This window comes from Squalius cephalus, assembly GCF_949319135.1.
Source record: "Squalius cephalus genome assembly, chromosome: 3".
Lineage (NCBI taxonomy): Eukaryota > Metazoa > Chordata > Actinopteri > Cypriniformes > Leuciscidae > Squalius > Squalius cephalus.
In genome coordinates this window covers 48,569,208-48,596,553 of record NC_137124.1, presented here as the reverse complement: position 1 = coordinate 48,596,553, position 27,346 = coordinate 48,569,208, and the positions used below count along the sequence as shown (strand labels likewise).

Sequence of the window (27,346 nt, the reverse complement as noted above, 5' to 3'; positions counted from 1 at the left end):
GGGCTGGGGGAGCTTATGCGGCTGATGTGAAGTTTAGCTTTAGCAAACTTTAGAAGTTTATGTGAAGTCCATTTGCAGGTGGTTGGACTGTTTCAGTTCTGTTCAGGGTCACATTGCGTTTGTCTATAATGTTGCAGCATTGCTGAGTCAGTGTTTGGACTTCAGCTCTGACTGGACACTGATGGCTTTAGTGTCTCTCTTTGAGCTCAACCAGTTTTTTAAGTTAATTTACCTCCTGTTTAAGGCCTGAGGGAGCGTGGCTAAGGAGAAGATGATGCTGGTCAGCTCTTGTTGGCTCAGGCTGGGTGTCAGACGTCCGCTTTCGTAGTCGTCCAACGGTTCCCTTCTCTGCCTCGGCAGGTCGTTGTCTGCTTCAGGCTGGAGGATGTCGAGGACGTGGCTCTGCCGGTCTCCAGGTGGTTCTGGTGGGTGGCAGGGCTGGATGTCTGAGGCCTACTGGCATACTTTGTGGGAACACAAGAGAGGAGTGACAAAGGCCAATGCAAGTTTCTACAGAGGTGGCTCTGTGGGCCATTAAATTTAGTGTTGGTGAGCACACAACAAAAGGGTTTTGAGTATTCAAGTTGATGTGCTTTAAGCAGCATCGACTGATGACTGGCCTCTTACATGTCCTAAAACTATTACTCAAAACTGATGGTTCTTTTCACGTTTTACTACGAGAGTAGCAAATAGAGAAAAACAAAATAGAAACAATAGAAATCTGAAAGGCAAGGGAAGGTGTGTTCTACCTATTTAAGTTTAGCTAGGAGACATAGGTAAACAGGTGTCACGCATGGGTTAAGCTGCTGTAAGACGAAGCTAGCAGGGACACATCAAACATCAGACAAAAAGGTCAAAAGAAGAAGAAACAGCGGGAAGTGTCTCCCGTTCTGTCTTTTGCCTACTGTGCGTTTACGTTAACCGTACTTCATGTACTTAACTTGGTGCTAAGGAGTAAGGAGGGTTAAAGCACAGACAGGGGTTAGGATTCTAATGACCTGGGTCGTTACAGAAACAACAGTTGCTATAATTACTGTAATCCTATAGAGAGAGGGAAGATGTCGATAGGAAGTACCTAAGATAAGGTATAAGTAAAGGTAGAATGTCCTTATAGCTCAAAACCAAAGGAAAGGGAAACAATTGATTTAGTTAAATCTCAAATTTAGTTAAACTTTATTTAGCTGAATATGGAAATTCAGGCTAAAATAAAGTAAGTAAATAAATTGAATAAAATCAAAATCAAAAGTAAACAGGGATTGTCCTCATAGCCCTGGTAACTAAAAGGGAAATTGAATAAGCAAATGGATTTAATTAAATCTCAAATTTAATTAAATTCAACTTAACTGAATAGGAATATTCAGGCTCATCAGGTGTAAATACACAAAATAAAATAGGGGTAGACTTAAGTCGAAATAAATGAAACACAAATAAAACCAAGGTATCTGGGTTTCAACTAAAGTGAAACCAAAAAAGGGGGGGTCGAGAGAGAGAGAGAGAGAGAGAGAGAGAGAGAGACAGAAATAGAGAGAGGGCGGAGTAGTTTAAACCGCCTATGATACGTGCTTCGTGAAGCTCGGAAACCGGTGTGAATCATTTGTCTCAAATCAGTGATTCTGAGCATGTATCAGACTGTTAAAGTCACGGGATTTCAGTAAACGGGCTTTGTTGCGCGTCATAGATATTTAGAAATTATTCTAAATTTCAACGGTTCGTGAAACAATGTGTATTTGATTTCTATGTGATCTTGTATCACTTTATAGATTCGTACACATTTAATGACACATTTGATAAAAGGAAGAGGCGAATTTAATAGTCTCTTTCATAAACGAGCCCTACAGTTTATTAAATTATTGTGCCTTGAAAGACACCTCATAGTATTAGATAGTTTGTGCGTTGCTATAACATGCTTACACCTTTGATCAAACCTTTGCGATTGGTTTGTTAAAGGTGTTTCATTACGCTGAGTTCTCTACACTTACACTGTTCTGACCAGCAGGGGTCGCCAAAGAGGGCGCTTCAAAACAAAGAATCATTTGTGATGCAATTGACTCCTTTGATTCAAAGCCTCGAGAAGCTTTGACTCTTGTGTTCAAAACACTACCCCTTTGTTTCAAGGGCCACGGTCCAAAGTCTGTAGTCTTTGGTTTAAAGGTTACACTTTACACTCGCACGTGTCTAAGTTTTAGTCAGTGCTAAAAGCTATCACTCGAGGTAAAGGGGCTTGTATGCGCGTAGGGTTGCTAGCGAGCTGGCTTTGGCTACACGCATTCACTTGTTTACACAAGGGGTCTGTGAGATTGGTGCTGTTCTTCACGTAAACAGAAGTGCCTGCTCGCACTTCAGACACACTGCCAACCAGCAACACAAGTCGAATGGAGCAGCGTTCGCATTGTGCTGAAGGTTTGCACTGAGTCAGAGATTGTCTAGTTTAGACACATGACGTTGCATGTAAGTGATTCTTTCACAAATCAAACAGCACCGTTCTTTCACAGACAATGGCAAATTCCTAGTTAGCTAGGCTAGAATTTATACCACTAAATCGACACGATTGTTTCATATGTGCGGTTTAGCAGTTTACTATGAATACAATGACGTGACGAATAATAATAAGGCCTTAAATCGGTGAGGAGGAACATTGCTCAAACACCTTAAAAATTGCTGAAAATGGGGATTTCTTCACCCATCTCAGACTAATTTGTTCTGGTACCATCTATACGTGCGGCTAATCTGAGATTTCTTCGTCAGAGAAGGCTTACGATCACTTTAGAACTGAAATTAGGGTTGCTTCGCTAATATCAGGAATCATTTATACGTGCGGCTAATCTGAGATTTCTTCGTCAGAGAAGGCGTACGCACGCTTTATATCTGAAGTTAGGATTTCTTCGCTAAAATCAGAAGTTTCTTATTGTACGATTTAAACATGCATAGTAGCATTGAGAAACTTTCTGCCATTCGTAGGAAGGCATATTCAAGCAATAGTTTTGCTGATTTTATCAGAAACTTGTACGTGCATGTATGAGATGTTAATAAAAACTTATGGGACAACATATGATTGATTAATGTCTGCTTGCATACAATGTTTAATACAATTCCCAAGATTCTCCACCATATGTAAGGACATTAGCTCTAAGGGGAAATATTAATAATAATCCATAATTACCAATTATGATTAATTATTAATATTTGGGTCAGTTAATCAGATTAACTTTGAGGTAAGCCAAAGTAATATTACAATCAATTAATCAGTTCCAAAGAACTCTTTGATTATTCATTTATTCTAAGGAAAATGTATTGTTCATGGTCACTGAAAAATAATTATTCCTTATGTACAGCAATTAGCATGTAGCAAGATCAAAATCGTAAAAGGGACTTTGTATGCAAACAGAGGATCAGAAACCAAATTCATAATCGTGCACAAATTTTATTAACTAAATCACAAACATAACTAACACTAAACAAACATAAATACATTCATACATCCATACATACATGCATAGGTAAAGGGGTGAGTGGTGTGGAACAGGAAATAGAACTATGGAATAAGATCTCAGTATGAGAAGAAGAACCATCAGCTTATTTCATAGCAATCTCATCAAAGAATACTTGCATGGCAGTTGCAATCGTGGAAACTTCTTGGATTGGATTGGATTCGTTGATTGGGTCTATGGCCTTGAAGAAAAGCATGGTGGCTTCGAGCACATGGCTGTTGTGAGTCGAAGCCTGCTGTCCTGGCTTGAAGACCAGGAGTGGATCGTTGAGTCAGTGATGGTAAAGTTGCAGTTGTTTTCTAGATTGAAGAAAAGTCTGACTCCCTTTTTGGAGTATGAAAGCATGGCAGGCATTGCTCAGGCCTGTTTGGGCCCAGGGAGCTGGGCCCAAGTGGGGGGGAAGGGGTCCAGCCCCTTCCCCAGTAACAGCAGAAGCTGCCTTGTTGTCGGATGAGAAGCTTTTAGAAGAGAGCGCGGTCACTGTGGTCAGTCTCTAATAAAGCCTGAGAAATGGCCACCCCTCTCTGGGTTTGCTGTACCAATGAGAAGGGTGGACTGTCTGGCGGGAGTTTCTTCTGTCACCAGGATTTACAAGCCTTTGTCTTAAGCGTGCTCACTCGGACTGGCATGCTGGATTGGTGTTTAATGACACTACTAAGGAAGATTCTTAGTAATTCTAATGTGTTGCACAGCTATTGGCATATCATGTACACAATCATTTCGATCTTCAAAGCACCAATTTATCGAGACCAAACATGGTTACATAGACAGTTGTCTTGTAATAACTACATAGTATCAAAGAGATCATAGTATCAACAGAATTATTAAAAGACAAAACACACAACAGTAAATCATTCTCAAAATGTTCTGGAATGCCTGTTCATTTCATGTCAGTCAGTTCATCAATAAATGAATGCAGGAGAGTTTGTTCTGATATCTGTGGCAGAGTTAGTTACTTGTTAGCATTCCTGAGAGTCATAAAACATCCTATCTGATCGCGGCCATGGCAACCAGGCCCCTTTCACCCCGCCTGGGGGTTGGGACCCTGCTCTCGGATGGAAGTTTTAAAGATTGGTGTGTGCATATGGCAAATAATTGTGTCTGATTTGTCTCAGTCGCTACAATACAGATCTGGCCTTTAAAAACGCGCGTTTTCTCCCGCGGCATTCGGCAATTCGTCTCGTAGAGTCTCGCAGAATTCTGCAAGTGCTTCGGGGGGGCCTACTTAAAAAAATCCCTCAATGTGTTTCGCTTCACAGAATATCCACCAGGTGGCGCATAAAAAACAACTTTACATTAGATTTTTTATTTTACTTCACATTACGTCATGATTGTGAGAAAACATCCACAATAAAATATAAATTATAAATAGTAATAGACACAAATATTTACAGTAGGCTACTGTATTATACAAACATTTGAAAATATTTGTAAATGCAAAAGGTTCATTAAGACAAGAAGGGGTATTTGACAACGTTTACGAATTTTTATATGCTTTGTCATTGCTGTGGTTTCCAGGAGATGAGTGCATGCAGAATATTTAACATTGCTTTTATTAAAACAGCAAAGTGACGTTCTTGCCAGCGCATAACTTTTTTGTACAACTATTAAGATGATTGTGCATGCAATGCGCATTTATACTAAGCGCAACAGAGAATTTAGTGTGAGCATAATGCACGTGGCTCTGCCTGTAAAAACCCAGTATTTTTTTTATATATATACACAAAATCATCCTAACATAATGCAAGGCTTAAATAATGCGACTTACCCAGATTCTTAATTCGTACAGATATTTCTTGTGTGATTGTTCTTGGGCAGATATTTCTTGTGAGGTAATGTCGCAGCACAACGCGTAGCATACGTTGGGCGCATCTGATTTGCCATTAAATTATTAATAAATATTTTAATTAAACTGTCTTAATGCATTAAGCATAAAGATTTTTCCACGTTAGTCTCAGAATGTCCGGGGTTGGCTTGAGGTCTTGCCGACAGTTTGTAAATATTCTAAATATTCATATTCACAAAATCCATATAAAGGGTGATCAACAGTTATGACTTCTAAAATAAAATAAAAATGACCAGATAAGAGGTATATGATTGACAGTTTGACAGATGTTGTTTTAAAAAAAGAATTACAACATTATGGGGAAGTGGTATTAAATATTCGGTAACACATAGCCTAATACAATTATTTTAATTATGCATTTTGTTCAGTTTTGCTTTTACAAAATGTTCCCTGTTTTTTATAATTAATTTAACCTGAGATGTGCGTTATATCGCTTTTGGATCATTCTTTGTGTTGTCGAATTTTGACACGGTTTCATTACTTGTTCATAATAATTTGATTCATAATTATTTATTTCTAAAAGTAAAAAAACTAAAAGTTTTTCTAAAAGCAATATTCTAAAGAGATACAAAGACAGTGTACGTGTACCCACCAGATTTCGTCATGAGTCATTTTGTACCCACTACTTTTAACTTCCGTTGACCGTTTTGGTTATGAGGAGCAATATGAGAGAAAAATTTTGTAATCATTGTCTGACACACACAAAAAAAAAATATATATATATATATAATATTCATTTTATTTTAGTTTTCGTGTTCGCATTTATGAGGGAAAAAACAACGTGTCAGTTTACGGTTATGGACGTGAGCGCTCTAAAGCGGCACTAAAAGACTGCTTTAAAACTTTCACAGAGACCTCAAACAGAACAGCTGCCTTTCTTTAAATCGAATTTCGTTTTGTATTAATTATGTCTTAATTTTAATCAGTGTTTCGTGAACCAATTGCCTGGATTTAAGAAGTAAATATAGCAGACAATCACGACATTGGAGGCCCCGGCGATATCTCATAAATGAACCGAAACTCAGCGTGTAATGAACATTAACATTTACAGTGTATTTAGACACATTTAGACGCATTCATAATCATTACTTTTACCGGTTCTTTGTGGCAAGCTTTATGCGTGCGGTCGTGCGCTTGAGTGCGGCTATATTATAGTAAATGCTCATTACTTAAAACAAAGCATAAGCCTCTTCCTGGCATGCAATGGAATCTACAATGTCAGTTGGTTATATCAACATATGTCAAATTAAGTTAAGCGATATCAACAAATTAAGCTATAAACATTAATTTGAAATAACTTAAAGCGTATGTATAGTAGATTTGCTTAAATAGCATTTAAACAAAGGAACTGCAAGGGATTAAAACCCCGCCCCCACGCTGGTGAAAACTGGAAAAACCGGTTTTCTTTTGATTCCCTGAGAGGAGATCGATTAGCATCTGGGGTTGAATCGGCAGACCTGGGGGGTGGGTGGTTGTACTTTCTTGAATCTGTGCAATTGTTAGCAGCTAAAACAAGCAGCTAAAACAAAGACTGTGCAATTAATTACATTTTGGAAATAACTTTCTTAATGTCGTTTTATTTAGCCTATACACTGCAAAAAATTTTTTTTTTTTTTTTGAATTTGTAAGTATTAAATATGTTTTACAAACTCTTGGAGGTTTGTGGTTACCATCATTCAGAAGAGTGGTGCTTGTGTTTAGACTTATGTTTTACGTGATTAAATCAGGAAGATTATATTGGTTTCTGTCCACGAAAACGCATTTAAGACTATTTAATCAGGAAATGGAGGCACCGGCGCGATATAACTTGCATTGCTCGTGAACTGAGCTCGTCTCACAAATGAACCGAAACTCAGAAATGTATCTAGAAAGCTTGAAATGTCCACTTTTAAACAAAACAATTCAAAACGAAAAGAAACAGACAACTCTCTTATGTAAGTGTGCATTTCTCTCTATAGGCACGTTCACAATATCTGCGAAGATGACGAGTCAGCATTGTCAACATCTTTGACTGACACATAAAACACTAGATTATTAGTAAACAATTAAAATGTCTCCTTGCTATACTTGACACATGATTACTTTTGCCAGTTCTTTGTGGCAAGCTTTATGCATCCGTTAACTATCGAATATCGTGACTCATATTTTGTACCAGACCATTTATGGTTGTTCATATTGTTCAACAAAGTTCTTGATAAAAAAAGAAAAGAAAAAAAGAAGCTACTGTGCCTAATATTATTGTTGTATAGCGCGCAAGGTTTATGCGCATGCTTTAAGTCTTCTCCGTTTTTAGTATACTGTGGCAGAATTACAGTGCCTGGTCTGGTATGTATAGCCTACTAGGCTACATCGTTTTAAAATCGGTTTCAGTGGTTTCGTGTGTACGCAGATATTTCTTGAGACGACGCCATGTTTTTATGTTTTTATGCACTTTTACTCTTTTAGTTTTGTTGCAATTTCACCAAAAGCTTATAATTAGGAAATACACACAACACGCTAAACTTATATTCTCTATTATGTTAAAAATGTTGTAAAAAATACGTATTATTCTTATATAATAAGAATAACAGTAATGTACATTTATATTATGGAAATATGGAAATATGGATATGGAAAGAGGAATTCTTCTCAACTACCACCAATAAAGTTTTAAAATTCTTCATTAGAAAATATTATATTTTGATGATTCTGCAAGTTCAGCAGACAGTGAGGTTCGGGTTTGTTCCGATCAGAGCTCGTGAGTGGAGAGCGCATTTCTGAATATTCCGCTCCGCTATTCATTCCGGTCGCTCGCTCAACACAGATGTCATGTTGCCTGGTTCGAAAATATGTGGAATAAGGGCTGCTTTCGACTAAAAGGTTTTTTTATTTTTTTTTTTTTTTTCTAGTCGACTAGTATACTAGGCTAGTAATTCATGGACAAATCGCCCCTTTATATTAATTTAATTAGCCTACTTATATGGATCATGAGTGTTTACGTAATATAGCCGCACTGCGCACGACCGCACGCATAAAGCTTGCCACAAAGAACCGGTAAAAGTAATGATTATGAATGCGTCTAAATGTGTCTAAATACACTGTAAATGTGAATGTTCATTACACGCTGAGTTTCGGTTCATTTATGAGATATCGCCGGGGCCTCCAATGTCGTGATTGTCTGCTATATTTACTTCTTAAATCCAGGCAAATGGTTCACGAAACACTGATTAAAATTAAGATATAATTAATACAAAACGAAATTCAATTTAAAGAAAGGCAGCTGTTCTGTTTGAGGTCTCTGTGAAAGTTTTAAAGCAGTCTTTTAGTGCCGCTTTTAGAGCGCTCACGTCCATAACCGTAAACTGACACGTTGTTTTTTCCCCTCATAAATGCGAACACGAAAATTAAAATAAAATGAATATTATAATTATTTTTTTTGTTGTGTCAGACAATGATTACAAAAAATTCTCTCTCATATTGCTCCTCATAACCACTGAAAACGGTCAACGGAAGTTAAAAGTAGTGGGTACAAAATGACTCATGACGAAATCTGGTGGCGTACACTGTCTTTGTATCTCTTTAGAATATTGCTTTTAGAAAAGTTTTTTTTTACTTTTAGAAAAAAAGGACATAATTATGAATCAAATTATTATGAACATATAATGAAACTGTGTCAAAAATCGACAACACGAATGATCAAAAGGCGATATAACGCACATCTCAGGTTAAATTAATTAAGCTCCTCATAACCACTGAAAACGGTCAATAGAACCCAAAGTCAAATTATTATGGACTGAAGTTAAAAGTGGTGGGTACAAAATGTCTCATGACGAAATCTGGTAGGTGCATACCCACCGTCCCCACCGAAATCGACTCCTATAAGGGAAACATGATAATATAAAAAGTACTGTGTGTAATGCAGAAAAGCGCATTACAACCATGTTAAAACTATTTAAAACGTTAAGATGCAAAAATGAACTGAATGTAAAATTAGATAATGATAATGCGCAAATGATCTCGGTCTCTTCAAAGGTCTTCGCAAATTATTGTGTTATAAGACTCAGTTATCATAGCCTACATCACGTCTCTTCTACTGTAAGTACACAGAAAAAAAAATAAGACAAATGATGCGCGTTTGAGTCAGATTTTTATGAAGAATATGTGATTGTTTATGTAACTGGCAAAAGAAAACATTGTATTCGTCATACTTCGTCAACTCAGTATGGCCACATGAAACACGACTGCCATCTACAGGTTTTATTATTTCCTGCGTCCAACATCTAATCCCCCTTCTGCACGATCCCGCAGAATTTCGGAAGTGCTCGCAGCATTCTTCTCTCTGAGACGCGCATTTTTAAAGGCCACATCTGTACATTAAAAAAACTGGACGTTTCCAACGTTTTAAAAACATTCAGAAATAACGTTTTAATAACATTTTCAAAATGAGTGAATGGAATGTTACTTTAACGTTCACATTAACCAAGAAAAAACGTTCTTAATACATAAAAAAACTGGACGTTTCCAAAGTTTAAAAAACATTCAGAAATAACGTTTTAATAACATTTTCAAAATGAGTGAATGGAATGTTACTTTAACGTTCACATTAACCAAGAAAAAACGTTCTTAATACATTAAAAAAACTGGACGTTTTAAAAAACATTCCGAAATAACGTTTTAATAACATTTTCAAAATGAGTGAAGGCAATGTTCCTTTAACGTTCACAATAACCAAGAAAAAACGTTCTTAATACATTAAAAAAACTGGACGTTTTCAATGTTTAAAAAACATTCCAAAATAACGTTTTCCTACCCTAATGGGAATGTTAGCAAAACGTTCTGACAACTTATTTTTGTTAGCTGGGAGGTTACATCACACCAACTGGCATCTTTGTAATGATCGGTGACAATAAAGGTTTACTTTCAAACTACTACTAAAGAGGAGCTTCAGAAAATGCATCTTCTACTTTCTCTACTCTACAAACTGCAGAGATAGTCACTAGTATAGTCGCATGACAGAGATAGTCGCATTACAAACTGCATGCATAGTCACTATATCTTGCAGAGATCTGCTATTACATAATTAATGACTAAACTAGCCACTTTGGATGCCACCACACCTACCATATCTAATTTAAACCTCAACACAAGATTGCTTGAAAGAGTGCATCATGCTCAAAGTGCTAGTAACAAACTAAGTGTATTATATAAGCTTACACCAACTAGGGATACCTTATCTAATTAATAAAACAACAATCATACATTGCAAATTTTGGATATAAATCAAAGGTGCAAAAAACTACATATTTTACTAACACTTTTCATTTTACTCCTGATCTCGTCAACAAAATGGTGTACATCAGTGTCCTTGGCAATGAAGGTGCCATCAAAATAGGGTTCCTCTGACCTTGATAGAATAAGAAAAAAATATATGTTCAGTGTCAGACATTATATGTTCTGATAATTTTTAGGGCTGTGAAAAGATTAATCGCGATTACATTAAGTAAAACAACTACAAGTGTAAACAACTAACCCTTTTGACTGCCGAAATCGGTACACTTTTCTGTTGCCATCTGCACAAAGAGCAAGCATGTTGGGTGTACATGCCGGGCAAGTGAAGTGCTCTACACTGGCCATTTTTTCACACTCGTACTGGCAGAATGTGTATTCCATGAAGCTTCTTTGGAATACGTCTCCATGTATTTTCCCAGCCTGTACATTTGATTAGTAAAGAGTAAAATGAAATAGCTACACTAATATTCTCTCATCTCTACTTGAGGCAACTTTGATCTACACTGATCTTACCCTTCCAAAGAGACAGGTCCTCCTCTCCAACATCCGCAAAAAACCTTGTCTCGATAATCCTGGTGCAACAGTTTTCATTTCTTCAAATGAACTGAAGACATCTACCGAAAACAGCGTGTCAGCATTCACAGATGCTGGCCAATACCCACTGCTTATTAGGTCGCTCATGTCAGGTGTACAATGTGCCAGACATAATCTGCACAGCAAGTTTGGCAAGTGCAAATCATACCGACCTAAAATCAAAAAGTAGAACATTGTAACACACAAAGGGACAAGAATAAATAAAAATATAAACCATAATTCATACCATTTATGCAAACCAAAATGATTGCTCTGCCAGCTGATTCTGTGACGTTTGAAGGGTCGCAAGTACATAACTGGACAGGTCTCACTGTAGGCAATAAACATACTGAAAAGAGAAGTGAAATAATTAGTGAGAAAGCATTAAAAATATGTCCAATTAAGATAATAAAAGTAAAAAAATTAAATAGAATAAAACTTTAATCACTTTACCAAAAAGGTTCAGAACACTACCTTGATTGACCAGTGTATATTTGCCATCTTTTTGTACACAGCACACTGTTGGCTCAATGGGCTTGTAAATTCCCTCAATGCAGGACTCCCTGTTATGGAGGGTGAGTTTTTTGTGTATGTATATGTCACAATCCATACACAGCCACTTTTGGGGCATGCAGTCTCTGCAGCGAATGACGGCAGGAGATGTGCAGTGGCTGCAGTTATTTTCTGGAGCCACATTGCAGGACAGCAAGCAGTTGATGTGATGGGACCTTGCTTTCCGCCACTCATCTTGGGCTACAGATTGGCGCAAGCACCATGATGTGGATGTTGAAGGACACTTGCTGGTGCCTTGAACATCTCCTGAGGTCAGAATGTCCTGCAGTTTCTGCATCTCACTGTCTAAAAGACAGAAATAAGAAAATAATCATTCCTTTCATGCTTATTGCTAACTTGCTTAATTACAGTAAGGTCAGGTGTCATCTTACCAAATGAGTGTTGAGAGCAGTTTGATTGGGTAACTGTGGGAACCTCCTCAGATGACTCAAAAGGAGTAGTGCCCTCACTGCCAACAACGGAATCAACTGAAAAGATAGGTAGAAAGGAACGAGATAACAATTTTCATGTCTTACAAGCATATAATACAGTGTTCATTAGTGACTTAAGGCTATAATAGGCTAATTGACATGTCTGACAAATCCATTAATCTCTAAAAGTTTTTTTCCCTCATTATCTGGACATAATCTTGAACTGTTAGCAGCATGAACCTGACACTGATTGCTTCACTTCCACTTAATTTCTTTGGAATTGCTTAGCATTACAGTGAAGTCAATAACATAAGTAACACATCCATCACCATGTTGTGTTTCTGATGGCACAGTTTAACATACAGTATTCAAAGGAAAATTATTAAAAACCAGAAACAGAAATCCTAAGTTTTACCATGGAAAAAAATAAAGGAAAAAGCTGTGCACTGGAAGCCCCACAGTTTGGTGGTCTATGTTTCAAAAGTGACACAAAACCATATTTATGTTACCTAACAAATAGCAAGCTAAATTCTGTATACAATGGGCACAAGTTATATTTAGTTAAGAAAGATTGGGTGGGTAATCACAAAAAATCCTGGAAGACATGGACTACCTGTAGCTGAAGCACGTTTTCGTGTCTCTCCACTTCTGCTTCTTTTTAGCAGTGGACGACCTTCAGCATCTCTCTCCACCCATCGGACATTAAATTTACTGCCTTTAGCAGATGTTGCTTTGCCCGTCGCTTCCTTTGCCTTGCATGACAGAAAGTGAGCATTGTATGATAACACTGAAATACAGCCAACTCTTGAGCAGTTCATTCAAATTTTGCACTCTAATTCCCACTCTTTAGTATTATTACCAATACTGGAAGATCACTGTCTCAAAAAAAAAATACTTACTTTGGTTTGAGCAAGAAGCATGTCTGCAATGAAAATAGCATCATCTGCTCTCCCTCTGTCTTGCTGAGCAGCCATTTCAAAGATACTATACTGGAAAGGAAGATAAAAACACGGTCAGACAAAAAGAATTGAGGACAGAGTATAGACTATATAAAACTACATTTCTAAAAATGTTTTGGACAGTGAGAGAGAGAGTAATGTGAAAGAAAAATAAAGAATAGAGTAACAATACTTACTTGAAGACAGTGAAGCTTTAGGAGAAAGAAATTGAGAGAGAGAGAGAGAGAGAGAGAGAGAGAGAGAGAGAGAGAGAGAGAGAGAGAGTGAGTGAGTGAGTGAGTGAGTGAATTAGAAATAGAGAGAGTGTGTGAGAGAGAGAGGTAGTAAGAGGAGTATAGGAGTGGCTCTTAAAAGAGCCGTTGGTTTTCTTATAAAGAGATACAGGTGGCGGTAACAGGGAAGGATGGTGGGTAAAAACAGGAGCTGTTGGACAAAGGGGAACAAAAACATAGTTAATTCTCTTGCAGCAAGGCTTCATGGATTTGTCATATTCATGGATTTGTCAAGTAGTAAAGTAGTATAAAGTAGTAAAACCATTGTTAATTTTTAAAGGACTGCCACTGTTGTACCCAATAGGTAAAACTTTTGCACATTTTCTTCTGACAGATTTATTAACAACAATTACAGAACATAACACAATCCATTTGAACTTTAACGATCAAACCAAATAAATTTAATTGCACAAACTAGCATAATTATAGAAAATGTTACATGTTACATGCTGCTTTTCAAAAGTTTGGGGTCGGTAAGATGTGTAGCCACATTGGCTATGAATCATGGCTCATTGAATCAGAACACAAACGCACATTCCTTCTTGCTGTCCCACTCTGAACCCCCGAAGGTAAATCAGTTGTGTTGGCTCCAGTTAGTCGGCAATAAATGGTCCTTCGCGACACCTTATTGCACCTTGGAGGATAAGTCTGCATTCCAAACCCCCCCTTTCCCCTCTCTGGACCACAGAGAGATAACGAAACTTGAAACTTTCTACACACAGACACACACACACACACAAACATCATCCTATAGAAATATAGTTTTAATGTATGTAACTCAGATTAGGGTTTGACCTTCCTGTATGCATGTTTTATTAATTTGTTTGATCATATAATTATAATTTTCTAGAGGTGTGGTTTTGAAATGTATTCTTTAATCAATAGTGTTTTAGTTAGAGAAGGTTCACTAACATTCTCTGGCAATCCCTTCCCCCCTGTGTTGAACTGTGTTTTATTGCCTAATGGAATGTTCAGCGACAGAGATTTTAGGAGCAGAGTTAGTGTTAATCTTTAACCCTACTTAAATCCTACATTTTCTATATGTATAACCATTGAAGAAATATGTAAACCTGAATGTAATTTCTCTTTTCCACGATTGTTCTTCTCTGTGATGGGTTTTTGTATTCTTGTAAACCTTAAAGGAATAATGTTTCAGATGTGCACCCTGTTGCAATCATAGATATGCCATGTGGATCTTTTTAAAAGTCCAATTTTCATTTCCATTTGTAATTGTACATCACATTTTGGGTTAATCTTATTCCTAGATTGTTAGTAGAACTCTTAATGCTTATTTTACAGAATAAGAAGTCATTTCTATGCCGTAGCGTTTAAACATAGCAAATGTGGTCTTGAATTGAACCTCCATATACCCGTAGGAAAGATATGGGTACCAAATTATGATAAAATGCATTTTACTGCAGTTATAATTGTTTAAAGTAGAAATGGCATGATCCTAAGACTGTCATAAAACATGCAAATCGAACTCCTAAGTGAGACAAAGGAAATTTCTCCCGCCTGGAATTTCGCGTTCCAATTGGCCCAAGCGCCAGGGAGGAGGAATTTTTCGCTACCCTAGAAAAGCGGAACACTCCGCGTTCCGTTCAGTTGAGTTCCGTTCAGTTGAGTTCGGTATTTTCTTTCGTCTTGTTTGTTCCTGCTTGTTCGAACCCTCCTCATCAGGGAGACCATCAATGGCTCCCGTTTAGGGGGCTTTATATTTTATTTTCTTTAAGTCTTTTAGTTTTGTTTCGTCTTCGAACTTCAGCCGACAACTTCAACTCAAAGGAAAAGACTCTGTTGAAAATCCCGCGGCGCGCGCTCCTCTTCATTGAGGACGTGCACGAGCACTGCGTCTGAGGAAATTCCTGGCTCCATGGGACCTAGTCCTCATCTCCGTTTTATTTTCTTTACTAAGTTTTATTTTCATATTCGTTACTCCCTCCACAAAGGGAACTGAACTCTGAATCATGTTTCTGGCCACTTCACGTTTCAGTGAACCTTTAAACTGCGCGCGAGTCTGCTCGCCCCGAAGACACGAGGAAACACGCCCCGCTCTTAAAGGAGCTCTTCTTCAGCAAATACAAAGAGAACCATGTGCCATGCAAGTATCGATTATTGAATTGAACTTACAATGTGATTTCTTTGTTGTCTCTTACGGGTTACTGTCTGTGATTTTGCCATGCTGAGATCATCTCGGTGATCTCTCTCGTCCTGAAACTTTAGTTTCACTTTCTCCCTTCCTCTCCCTCTCTCATCTGTTATCCGTTTAGTCTTGTATTTTGTTTACGTGTCCTGTACATACATATTTACTCGTGTAAATTGTAGAACTTGTATTCCTTAGTTCGATGTAGTATTAGTCCAATTATTAAATTCCATATGCCCTTGACTGACTCTGATTTAATTGCCCATGCTACTTAGTCCCTGAAATGTTCGATCTTAGCTATATGCTTTATCTTGGTAGGCTACGATTTAAGTAACCTAATTTTAGTCTACAAACACCGAGAGTGTCTTTTCAAGGCCTGGAAAAGATACTCTTTCTCGTGTTTGTAAGAAGGATAATTTTCCTTGAGAGTTAAGTTAATCTTACGTATGTTTGCTGGACAAACAGATTGTTTGATAACTAAATTAATTCCATTAAAGTTATCCCATAACTTCGAGCTGAAATAAGAACAATTGATGTATTAATGACGAACCATAACCCGTTATGGTAATCGTTCATATATCAATCTAGTTCAGCTGCGATAAATTAATGTAACTGTAACATACAAAATATTAATCATATTCATGATTAATTATTAAAATTCCCTATAGATCATTTGAGCTAATATTAATATTAATGTACAACCCATTGTTCTTACAGATGTCTAATGTTGAAAGAAGTCTAATCTGCTTACCAAGGCTGCATTTATTTGATAAAAAATACAGTAAATATTTGTAAAAACAAATATTGTAAAATATTATTGCAATTTAAAACAGGCAATCTGTTTTCCATTTGAATATGTTAAAATGTAATTTATTCCTGTGATCAAAGCTGAATTTTCAGCATCATAATTATTAGGACAGCATTTACATGAAATATATATATTTGTGTAACAATGTAAAAGCCTTTACTGTCACGTTTATTCAATTTAATGCATACTTTCTAAATAAAATAAATTCGTGCTAAATAAATAAAATAACTGTTTTTTAAAAAAACACCTTAGGATCGATATTTTTTATGTGAGGATAGATCCTTTAGATTAGAATAGATACAACATCAGTAAGTTTAGGCCTATCGATATTTCAGGATCGAAATTTGCGCATATTATCATCATCATCATCAAGTTACTTCCCATCGACCATAACAACTTTTTATAATGTTAATATAACATAATATGCAGTCATTGCAGCTTTCTGTGATTAATTAATTAACGTTAGCCAATTAATATCAATTTCCATTAACGTTATTGACCACGGTAACGTTAACAGCACCATAGATTAAAAAGCCCCACAGTACACACACACACACAAATATAACGTTAGGCTACAGCAACGTTAGTATTTCTTAAATTACAGAACCATAATAAAAATGTATGGCTTTGCCTTTGACCGACCTGACGCGGGAATTTTGGAGAATGCAATATATCGCTTCTCTCTTTGCTCCGTGGGGAGTTGTTGGCATTGAGGAAATCATCGCCCCCTACTGATACTCAACCTTCATTCATGCGTGTCATTTTCACGCCTAGAGGAGGCAAAGCATGACATTGACACGCATCCGCTTGTGGACCAGCATGTGTATTACACGCTTTAGCGTGATACCGGGTTGATACACGATATTATTGTGAGGGGGGCGGGGCTTACTTATTTGATTATTAACTTGCTTATTTACTCTAGCCTGGCTAATGTCAGACCAAGTCTCATTTGAGACTTGGTCTGGGAACCACGTGTTCATTTTCTCGTATTTGAGGCGTGGTTTACGAATGCCCAGAGCCGTTTATTGGGCGCTATGAATGTCTATCAAATGCGCCTGTATGTAGCTCATAGCCAATCGCTTCAATTATACCAGATGACGTATGTAGAGTGACAGAAATTCGACGAGGAAAAAGACGATGGGTCAAAGATTTATTTGTACACGATGCCGTTTTGCGAATATTACCGTTTGTGCAAGATAAACATGAGGGTAGAAGGTAAAGTCGAGTCTGATGCCATGTTGGATCCATAGATATAAACAAACTGCTTCGGTGTCGTCATCGTCTTGCTGCTCCCTCCCCGTTCTGTGATTGGTTCCCTTTTTCAGGGGAAAATTTGGTCCATGGTGTCCAGACTGCCTAGCAGCGTGAATAAAATCGCGCTGCGAGCAAGGCAGTATGGGGAAACCCAGGCTATATTTACTCATCAATTTGCTTGTTTTATTACTTCGTTTTTAATGAGAATCTTTTTCTATTTTGCTTGCAAAGGTGGAGTGTTTATTAATAGGCTAAATCAGGTTATTTCCTGGTATAGTAAGGTAAAAAAAGATCCTAATCATTCTTGTATCTGACTCTGAGTATTTCAACATGTCAGCGGGAAATTTACGGACACACATATGCCGTTACAGATGCAGCATTCTGACTGTACGTCTGCACGAGATGTGAACACGTTTTAATAATTTCTTGGGTCAAGAAAGAGTCGGAGTCTGCGATATATGTCCTCCTACCAGTGCTCTCTCTGTCTGGATGCACTTCACTTTGCGCACCGCACTTTAAAGGTCCCGTATTATGCCCCTTTTCACAAGATGTAAAATAAGTCTCTGATGTCCCCAGAGTGTGTATGTGAAGTTTCAGCTCAAAATACCCAACAGATCATTTTTTACAGCATGTTTAAATTGTCATTTTTTTGGGGCTCAGAAAAACGCGCTGTTTTAGTGTGTGCCCTTTAAATGCAAATGAGGTGCTGCTGGACGACGCAGGGGGCGGAGCTTCATGAGCTCACGTTCAGTCTGTCAGGACAATTTCAGCTCAAGGAATGATGATAATATCAGAAACTCTCAGCAACGGTGTTCAGTTCGAGTCGGACAATACTGCCTACAGAGTCAGAGTGCTGTATAGAGATGAAACAGGTATAGTTTAGTAGTTTAATTACGGTTATTATTACGTATTTGTCATCTGCTTGTAGGCTATGTATCCATTATTTATTAATAGCCTACAAGTCTGCTGTCTGAATGATGATCAAACATATACTGATGAGTTTAATAAAGTTTATTGTACATCACACAAAAGATGAAGCGTCAGTTTTACTTCAGAAAATCACCGTAAGAGCTGAGTAAACAGTAAGTTATAAGAAGTGCGCAAGTAGCCAGTAGAGTTGAGGGAGCATTCCTGTGGGCGGAGGTTAGTCAAAAAACGGTTCTAGTGACATCATTAAAGAAGGAAGTAGAGGGATGTAGTCCAAACGAGCCGTTCACTGTAGTCGACTTCTGTTAAATAAAATATCTCGCTTGGCATTGAACTTTGAGCTTTATAATTTTACAGATATTATTTATGCTCTAACAGCAACATTACACACTAACTAAAGTTTGAAACATGGGATCACGAAGAACGGGACCTTTAATAAGCCCAAATAACGCGGGTTTTAAATGCCGGGAGAAATCAGAGGCAAAAATCTAAAAGTCGATCGGTTATACGCCTACTTAAACTTATGACTTGACTCTGATAAAGGAAAACGGGTTAATGCGTTTACATGACCACATGCATTGTCAGTTTATTCAGCATAATCGAGTTAATAACGTGCATGTAAACGCGCTCATTCCCTGAAAACGAAAGCAGAAACGGACTGAGCTTTCGCTGCATTAACGGCGCGTTCTCTCAGAGACGACGGTGGATATAACGGTAGGCCGATAGCAACTTAACAATCTTAATTTACTGGCTTAATATATCTCTTGTGGACTTACATTATTGACAGTTGTAGCCAAGTCAACAGGGGGCGCTGCTGGGCATATTTGTAAAAGGTACGCTGGGCCTTTAAATACAGCACTTCCTTTGAAGGCTTGTAGTGATATGGATCAGCAACCAAATCTGTACTTCGGAGGCTTGATGTAATACAGGCTAAAGCACTGAGATTATGTTTAGGAGCAGTTAAAACATCACCAGTGTGTGCTCTACAGGTGGAAGCGGGAGAAATGCCATTGAACATTCGACGTAAACAATTGCTAGTAAATTATTGGGTAAATCTAAAAGGACACAGAGATAGTCATCCAACTAAAAGAATACTACAAGGTAACTGGGAAAGGGAGAGAGCACAAAAGTTCAGTTTTGGGTGGATAGGAGATGAGGCAGCGAGAGAATTGGGAGTCAATGAAAAGGAATTCTGCCCAACTGTAACATGGCCTGATACACCGGTATGGAAGTTAGAAACAATGGAAGTTGATTTTAAGTTACTTCGAGTCAAAGCAGTAAGTAATAGTACAGATCTGGTAGCGGAATTTTATAGAGATATAGATTTTAAATATAAAGAGTATGTTCAGATTTATACAGATGGATCAAAGGATCCAGAAACAGGAAAGACTGGATCTGCAGTTTACAATTTTAATCAAAGAGGTGAGATAAGCAGACGAACAACAAATGATCTGAGTGTGTATGCAGTTGAATTATACTCTATTATGATAGCACTAGAATGGATTGAGGAAAACAAAATTAAAAAAGCTTTGATTGGAAGTGACTCAGTGTCAGCTTTATACAGTCTCATGACTGGTACATCTAATAGCCATCAGGATTTACTGTATTCAATATTGATAATGTACACAAGAATGAAGGAAAAATGCTATGAGATTCAACTGACGTGGATTCCTGCTCATATTGGCATTGTGGGTAATGAGAGAGTGGACAAGTTAGCTAAACAAGCTGTTAAAAAAGAGAATATTGAAGTAAATATTAAGTTGTCAAAGTCTGAAGGAAAGAGTGTAATATGGAAAGAAGCCATTAGAGAATGGCAACATCAGTGGGACAGGCAGGCCCCGGGGTGGGTAATCGGGAGAATCGGGAGAATTCCCGGTGGGCCGCCTCACTTTTGGGCCAGTCGAGGATTTTTTTTTTCTTTTTCACATTTGTCACTTTAGTTACAGTAGGCTACACACGTTCCGCATTCTAACACCGCAGCGCGCAGCCTCTGCATGGGTTGTACCATGTGAGGGAGTTCTCCCCTCCCCTCCCATAGAATTGGTTGGGTCCATAGCCCGTCTTTTCCAAAACGTTTTCTCAGGTAGACTACCGCGGCCGCGGCACCGCCGGCGCCTACCGATAGCTGGGCCGGCCCTACCGTAACGGTACGCGTCAGGGAGGATGGATGGGAGGAAGAGGGAGGTATGGAAGCTTGTTTCCGCCACAGAATAAAACATTTTAAAAGATAATTGCGACTTTTTATCTCACAATTGCGAGTTTACACGCAATTCTGACTTTATATTTCGCAATTCTGAGAAATAAAGTCAGAATTGCAATTTGCGAGATATAAAGTCAGAATTGCGTGTTATAAAGTCAAAATTGCGAGATATAAAGTCAGAATTGCGAGATATAAAGTCAGAATTGCGTGAAATAAAGTCGCAATTGCGTGAAATAAAGTCGCAATTGCGTGAAATAAAGTCGCAATTGCGTGTTATAAAGTCAGAATTGCAAGAAATAAAGTCAGAATTATGTGAAATAAAGTCGCAATTACTTCTTATAAAGTCTAAGTGAATTATTATTTAACCTTTACATTATTTGTTGAACCATGGTATTAACCCCCTGAGGTCGGCTATCGCGCCGGCGCGATAGGCTCGTTTTTTTCCGTATGAGTGCAAAAAAAAAAAAAAAAAAAAAAAATTAATTTTTATCTTATATGCTTGTGTTATACATCAATCGATCCTGTTTAGTGTGTTTTTTTTTTTGTGTATGCTCATAATAAAAACAAAGTGTTGTGCTTTTCGCTAAATAAAGAAAAATAAACATGATGCGAGTTCTGCCTACTCTCCGTCAGTGAAGTCAATTCTGAAACGCGTCCGAAAATGAACTGTAACTCAGCGAATACTCAGTCAAACAGGCATACAGACACACAGGCATGAAGCTTGAATTCTATTCTTTTAAATGAAGTAATTTTTATAAAAAACTAATATTCACAGTTTATATACTATGTATGTAAAGAGAGAGATGTCAGTCGTTCTCATCTCAGCTAATTAAGTTTTAATGTGACTCCGCCTACGGAGACCGCGCTATTCAAATGCAAATGTGAGGTCGATCCATACAAACCTGTGAAACGCCCACATCCGCTGGATAAGGCCGGTGAAACACTGGATGCGTGGCGTAAGCGTCTCAGCTGCGTGGCGTGTCCGTTTTTATTTCGGCTCCCATGTTAACCCTCTGGGGTCTGGGGTGTTTTTGGGGTCCTTGAGATGTTCTGACATGCCCTGACATTTGTGCTTTTTTCAGTTGCTTATAAACATATTAATGGCAAAGGTGTAAATTCACTCTATATAGCACAAACAGGACTTCCATAATATGTGAGCCACATGTATGTACATGTTTTCATTTTTGAGAGAATAATGTTTATGCATGGTTATCGAAAAAACTAAAAATTAAAGTTTCTGAAATAAGGCCACAAAACACATACTAAATATGTGGCAATAAGACTTTTGACTAATGGATGTCATCGCCTAGTGTTTTTTCTTCAAAATGATATGAAAATCATCCTGCCTAATCATTCACATAAAACGATACATTGATTTTAGTTTTGTGAAACACTTTTAGTTTGGAAAGCCAATATGTGGATGGGGCGTAAACGCTCCAACAGCATCATGCATATTTAGTAGTTCACACCTGGTGAGACTACGTCCCTGCATACTTAATGAGCCATTCATTCAGGTGTGTCACCTATAGCTAACTTACAAGCTTCATAAAAATGATCATTCTAGGAGAAAATTTCAGATGGCATTTAGAGGCTTTTGCATCTGAACTCTTCATATATACACACACACATATATATATGCATGCACATACATACTTTATAATCTTTTCAAAACTAGTCAACGTCTTTCAAAACTAAAGTATACATTTTATCATACGTATTTCAAAGTAAAGGATTCATTAGTTAGTTGATGACTTTATTTTTGACAAAACACATACAGTATATATTCCTCATCTCAGTATAGCAATAGAGTTTGCTAAAAGCTGTTCATTCAATACAGCAGTATTTGAAATTCGATCATATTTTGTAAAATTACATTTATATTTGCATTTATGTCAAAACCTAGACACTTTTAAACATCAAAAGGACATTTATTAATATGTATTCGTGTCAAAATGACAAATAAACAGATTTTCCTATTCAATTTTGCATGGAAACGCTTCCAAGACGCTTGCGTGTCGTGTGAAAAATAGGCGTCGGTTCTATTTCTAGAATGCACGCGTTTTCCACGCGGCTCGTGCAGCGCCTGAGACGCGCGTCTCACACAGGCAGTGTGCAAACTCTAAACTGTTAATACAAACTACACAATAGTACGAGCTGAACTGTTGCTTCATTTATCCAATTTGGAAAAAGTGCTAATTTGGAATTCCACCATGGAAAAAGTGGGCCGGTCTTGGGCCTGAAACTCCCGGGCTGAAAAGTGTCCCCTGGGGACAGGGAAACTAAAGGGAGACATTTGTATGCTATTCAAAATAAAGTAGGGATTGTGAAGAACAGGGGAGGGAATAGAAAAGAAGAAATAGTTATGACAAGATTAAGGATAGGTCATAGTAATTTGAATAGCACACTACACATTATAAGGAAGCACCCAACTGGTTTTTGTGGTTGTTGTCAGGTTGCAGAAACTATAGAGCATGTGTTGTTGAGTTGCAGACAATATGAAGAACAGAGGAAAAATATGATAGAAGAGTTAGGAAAAGTTGGAATAATAGGGACAGGAGTGAGGGAAATACTGCAAAGTGGGGAGAATGAACAAAGCAGAGGAAATATTTTCTTTTTTTTATCAAGAACAGGTCTGATGAGAAGAATATGATGTAAATGGACATGAAAGGAAAATAAATCCGGAAGATGGCGGTAGTGCAACATTAATGGATGCAAGCTGCCAATAAACCCTAAAGAAGAAGAAGAAGAAGAAGGCTTGTAGTGCCTGAATTGTTTGGCGTGCAGGTGGTGGTTAGTCGCTGGAAGAACAAGTTCTGGTAGGTCTCTTTTAATGAAAAGTGACATTGAGTAGATTTTTTAGTGCTTCTAGTGTTTGACCATGTTGAGCTGATACTTTGATGCAAACAGCACAGGATATTCACAGCTGTAATCATTTTGGCTGTTTTCTTTCCCAGTTGATTGTAGATGTGTGCTGAAAACTCCTACTGCTAATTAATTTGGGCTGGAAGAGCAGTAGCTGCTGAATGTTTGTTACGAACTATTGCACGTGAGTTTACGATGTATTAAAATCGAATGAAACGATTAGCTGCAAACTTTTTGTATGTATCAAGACCAATGATTCTCTTTTTTTAGAGAAGTGTACTTTAAAAGCCTTCACATGTTAATGAGTTGGAAGAGCAGTAGTTGCTGAATGTTTGGTACGAAATATTGCACGTGAGTTTACGATATATTAAAATCGAATGAAATGAGTAGCTGTAAACCTTGTGTATGTATCAAGACAAATGATTCTCTTTTTTTTTTTAGAGAAGTGTACTTTAGAAGCCCTCACATGTTGAGTCGGATGAGCAGTGGATGTTGAAATAGTGGTTCAGATACCTGTGGCACACAATAAAGGTATTCTTTTTCTGTAATGCTGGGATAGTTAGGATATTTTAAAATGTTTTTATTGTGTATGTGGATGAGGGTTTGTATTTTAAATTGTAATATGATTTGATGTGTAGTAGTTTGTGTATTTTCAGTGTTTATGTATAACAATCAGTTTCTTTATGTGATTATTTCATGGGTTGACTTATTGTGTATTTTTGGTTTTTATTGTTTTTTTTTTTTGTTTTTTTTGAGTCTCGTGCTGTTGATCACTGTTTTCCCTACCTTTTATTTTCGTTGGTTTATTTAATATTTTTTTGGTTTTGTGAAATATTGCCCATTTAGTTTTGTATTTTCTGTGTATTGTTTGGTTGGCCTAGTATTAGTCGATTTGTGTTGTATTTATATGGTTTATTTTGTGTTTCGCCGTTAGGCCACACCAGCTTGGAGTAACTAAGAGGGGACATATTCACTTCCACTTATATGAGGGTGGTGTGGAAATGGCGTGTGGTTGAGTTGTGTATTATTGTGGTGTATAGGACATTGCCTTTTCTTTTGGGGTTAATGTGTATTTTTAGATTGAGGTGTTTCTTTTTAAGTGTTATGTCACACCCTCTAGTTACTACTACTTCTGTAACATCAGTCGCCTGTTTTGAGTGAAACCAAATGAGACCAGAACTTATGTATTTAAATAAAAAAGGTTTTGTTTATAGTAATTCTGCCTTTGAGTTTATTCATTGAATTGAATAGCCGTGCGGGGAAACCTTTAAGTGATTTGGGGATCTCCTACCCAAGTAAAATTGGAGTGGCGTAGTCAAGAGTAGTTTAAAGTAAATAAACATTACTTGGCTCCATTACACAGTGAAAAAATTAGAAGAATATTTCTTGTTAAACAAGTTTGAAGTTGCTTGTGATTTTCACAGATGGCAGAGTTTCACAGATGCTTCGTGAACTAAATACTTTTATTAGGCCTAGGCGGCCTATATAATTTTATTGATATTATTATTATAATTCATATTTTGTAATTGTATTGTTTTTAGTGTTATTAGTGTCATTAAATATTTTGTTAATGTGCTATGGAAACAAAATACTGACGAACAACGATGCCGTCTTCATCTTGGCTCTGTATAAGAATGATGCGTCTGTTAAAACAAGCACTCTTGACAATTTGTGAATGGATCACCTTGCAATGAAATTTCGTTGTGGGATGTCGTTTTTTTAGTCTGTTTAGTCCTCATACGCGCGCGTCGGTGATGTCGCAAGTGTGGTGATGTCGCAAGTGTGGTTATGTGGTGATGTCGTTATGAATTTAGGCAAGGCAAATATAATTGTAGTTCCTAATTAATTTAATAACTATACTAGCTCAATAATAATAATAATAATAATAATGATTTAATACATTAATGGGAAAACGAGCCAATTATCGTATTGATATCATCAAAGGCATCTGCCATCGGCGATATCTCTGTCTATCGTCGATACACGATACTATTGTCTATCGGCACAACCCTAACTGACAGTGACACTTTACAATGACGTTCGAGAGAAAATGACATCGTCTCTAGATAATGAGGGTTAGCTTATGTTGAAGTTAGCTAACCATTTAGCAAGCCTAATTTCACAAGAGTTTTATTTATGTTTTGCTGATAACGAGAAAACTATATTGGTCGGGCTTTAATTCGTTGCCCTAACATGTAAACCATGTGAGTCTAATGACAAAGAAAGGCATGAATTATGACATTTAAGCAAAACGTATTCATTAAGCCAACTTATCTGGACGGTGGTTTGAGATCACTGCACACAGCAATGAAATCACTGAAGAAATCATCCAATCGCAAAGCGGACTGGCTCCGTCTCCACACAGATGCCGAGGTTCATGGGTAATGCTGGAGTCAACAAATTAAATTAAATTAAATTAAATGAATTTATTTAATTTTATTTAAATTTAATTAATATCCAAAACATATCCCCGTTCTCACAATCGAAGGAGAAACAATTTAAACTTATGGTCATATCAGTCGATCAGGCTCTGTAGATTACCGTTAGATGACACACCAAACCAATGGAAAAACGGTATTTCTCAAAAAATAAACAGCAACATTTAGAAACGATAGCCGTAGCAGAACTCTTCAGTCTCGTTAATTGAATAGATTTACTATATTATGACTGGAAGGAAGGAACCACAGACGATGGATTACAATGGCGAGAAGCCTACAGAATATAAAGCAATAAAAACAAGGACAAAAAATGTCTGATTAAATGTTGAGTAATGTAGCGCTTAAAGTTTAAAAAAAAAAAAAAAAAGACAAATGAGAAAAAGCAATGCTCCAGATTAGAGCCCGACCGATAAAGGATTTTTAAGGCCGATACCGATACAAATATTTGGTGATTTAAAAATCCGATATTCCGATATATCGGCCGATATACAGTGAGGAAAATAAGTATTTGAACACCCTGCTATTTTGCAAGTTCTCCCACTTAGAAATCATGGAGGGGTCTGAAATTGTCATCGTAGGTGCATGTCCACTGTGAGAGACATAATCTAAAAAAAAAAAATGCAGAAATCACAATGTATGATTTTTTAACTATTTATTTGTATGATACAGCTGCAAATAAGTATTTGAACACCTGAGAAAATCAATGTTAATATTTGGTACAGTAGCCTTTGTTTGCAATTACAGAGGTCAAACGTTTCCTGTAGTTTTTCACCAGGTTTGCACACACTGCAGGAGGGATTTTGGCCCACTCCTCCACACAGATCTTCTCTAGATCAGTCAGGTTTCTGGGCTGTCACTGAGAAACACGGAGTTTGAGCTCCCTCCAAAGATTCTCTATTGGGTTTAGGTCTGGAGACTGGCTAGGCCACGCCAGAACCTTGATATGCTTCTTACAGAGCCACTCCTTGGTTATCCTGGCTGTGTGCTTCGGGTCATTGTCATGTTGGAAGACCCAGCCTCGACCCATCTTCAATGCTCTAACTGAGGGAAGGAGGTTGTTCCCGAAAATCTCGCAATACATGGCCCCGGTCATCCTCTCCTTAATACAGTGCAGTCGCCCTGTCCCATGTGCAGAAAAACACCCCCAAAGCATGATGCTACCACCCCCATGCTTCACAGTAGGGATGGTGTTCTTGGGATGGTACTCATCATTCTTCTTCCTCCAAACACGTTTAGTAGAATTATGACCAAAAAGTTCTATTTTGGTTTCATCTGACCACATGACTTTCTCCCATGACTCCTCTGGATCATCCAAATGGTCATTG

The 27,346-nt window shown here is 37.5% G+C and overlaps 2 long non-coding RNA genes across 2 annotated transcripts; one reads left to right on the top strand and one right to left on the bottom strand.

The window, feature by feature from the left end:
• Positions 1-10,674: 10,674 nt before the first annotated feature.
• Positions 10,675-11,215, bottom strand: LOC307155898. Its single transcript, XR_013820607.1, has 3 exons — positions 11,116-11,215; positions 10,844-11,022; positions 10,675-10,717 (listed from the first exon to the last, which is right to left on the bottom strand). It is a non-coding gene; the product is annotated as an uncharacterized lncRNA (long non-coding RNA).
• Positions 11,216-23,476: 12,261 nt separating this feature from the next.
• Positions 23,477-24,768, top strand: LOC307156140. Its single transcript, XR_013820659.1, has 3 exons — positions 23,477-23,537; positions 23,676-23,767; positions 24,025-24,768. It is a non-coding gene; the product is annotated as an uncharacterized lncRNA (long non-coding RNA).
• Positions 24,769-27,346: the final 2,578 nt, after the last annotated feature.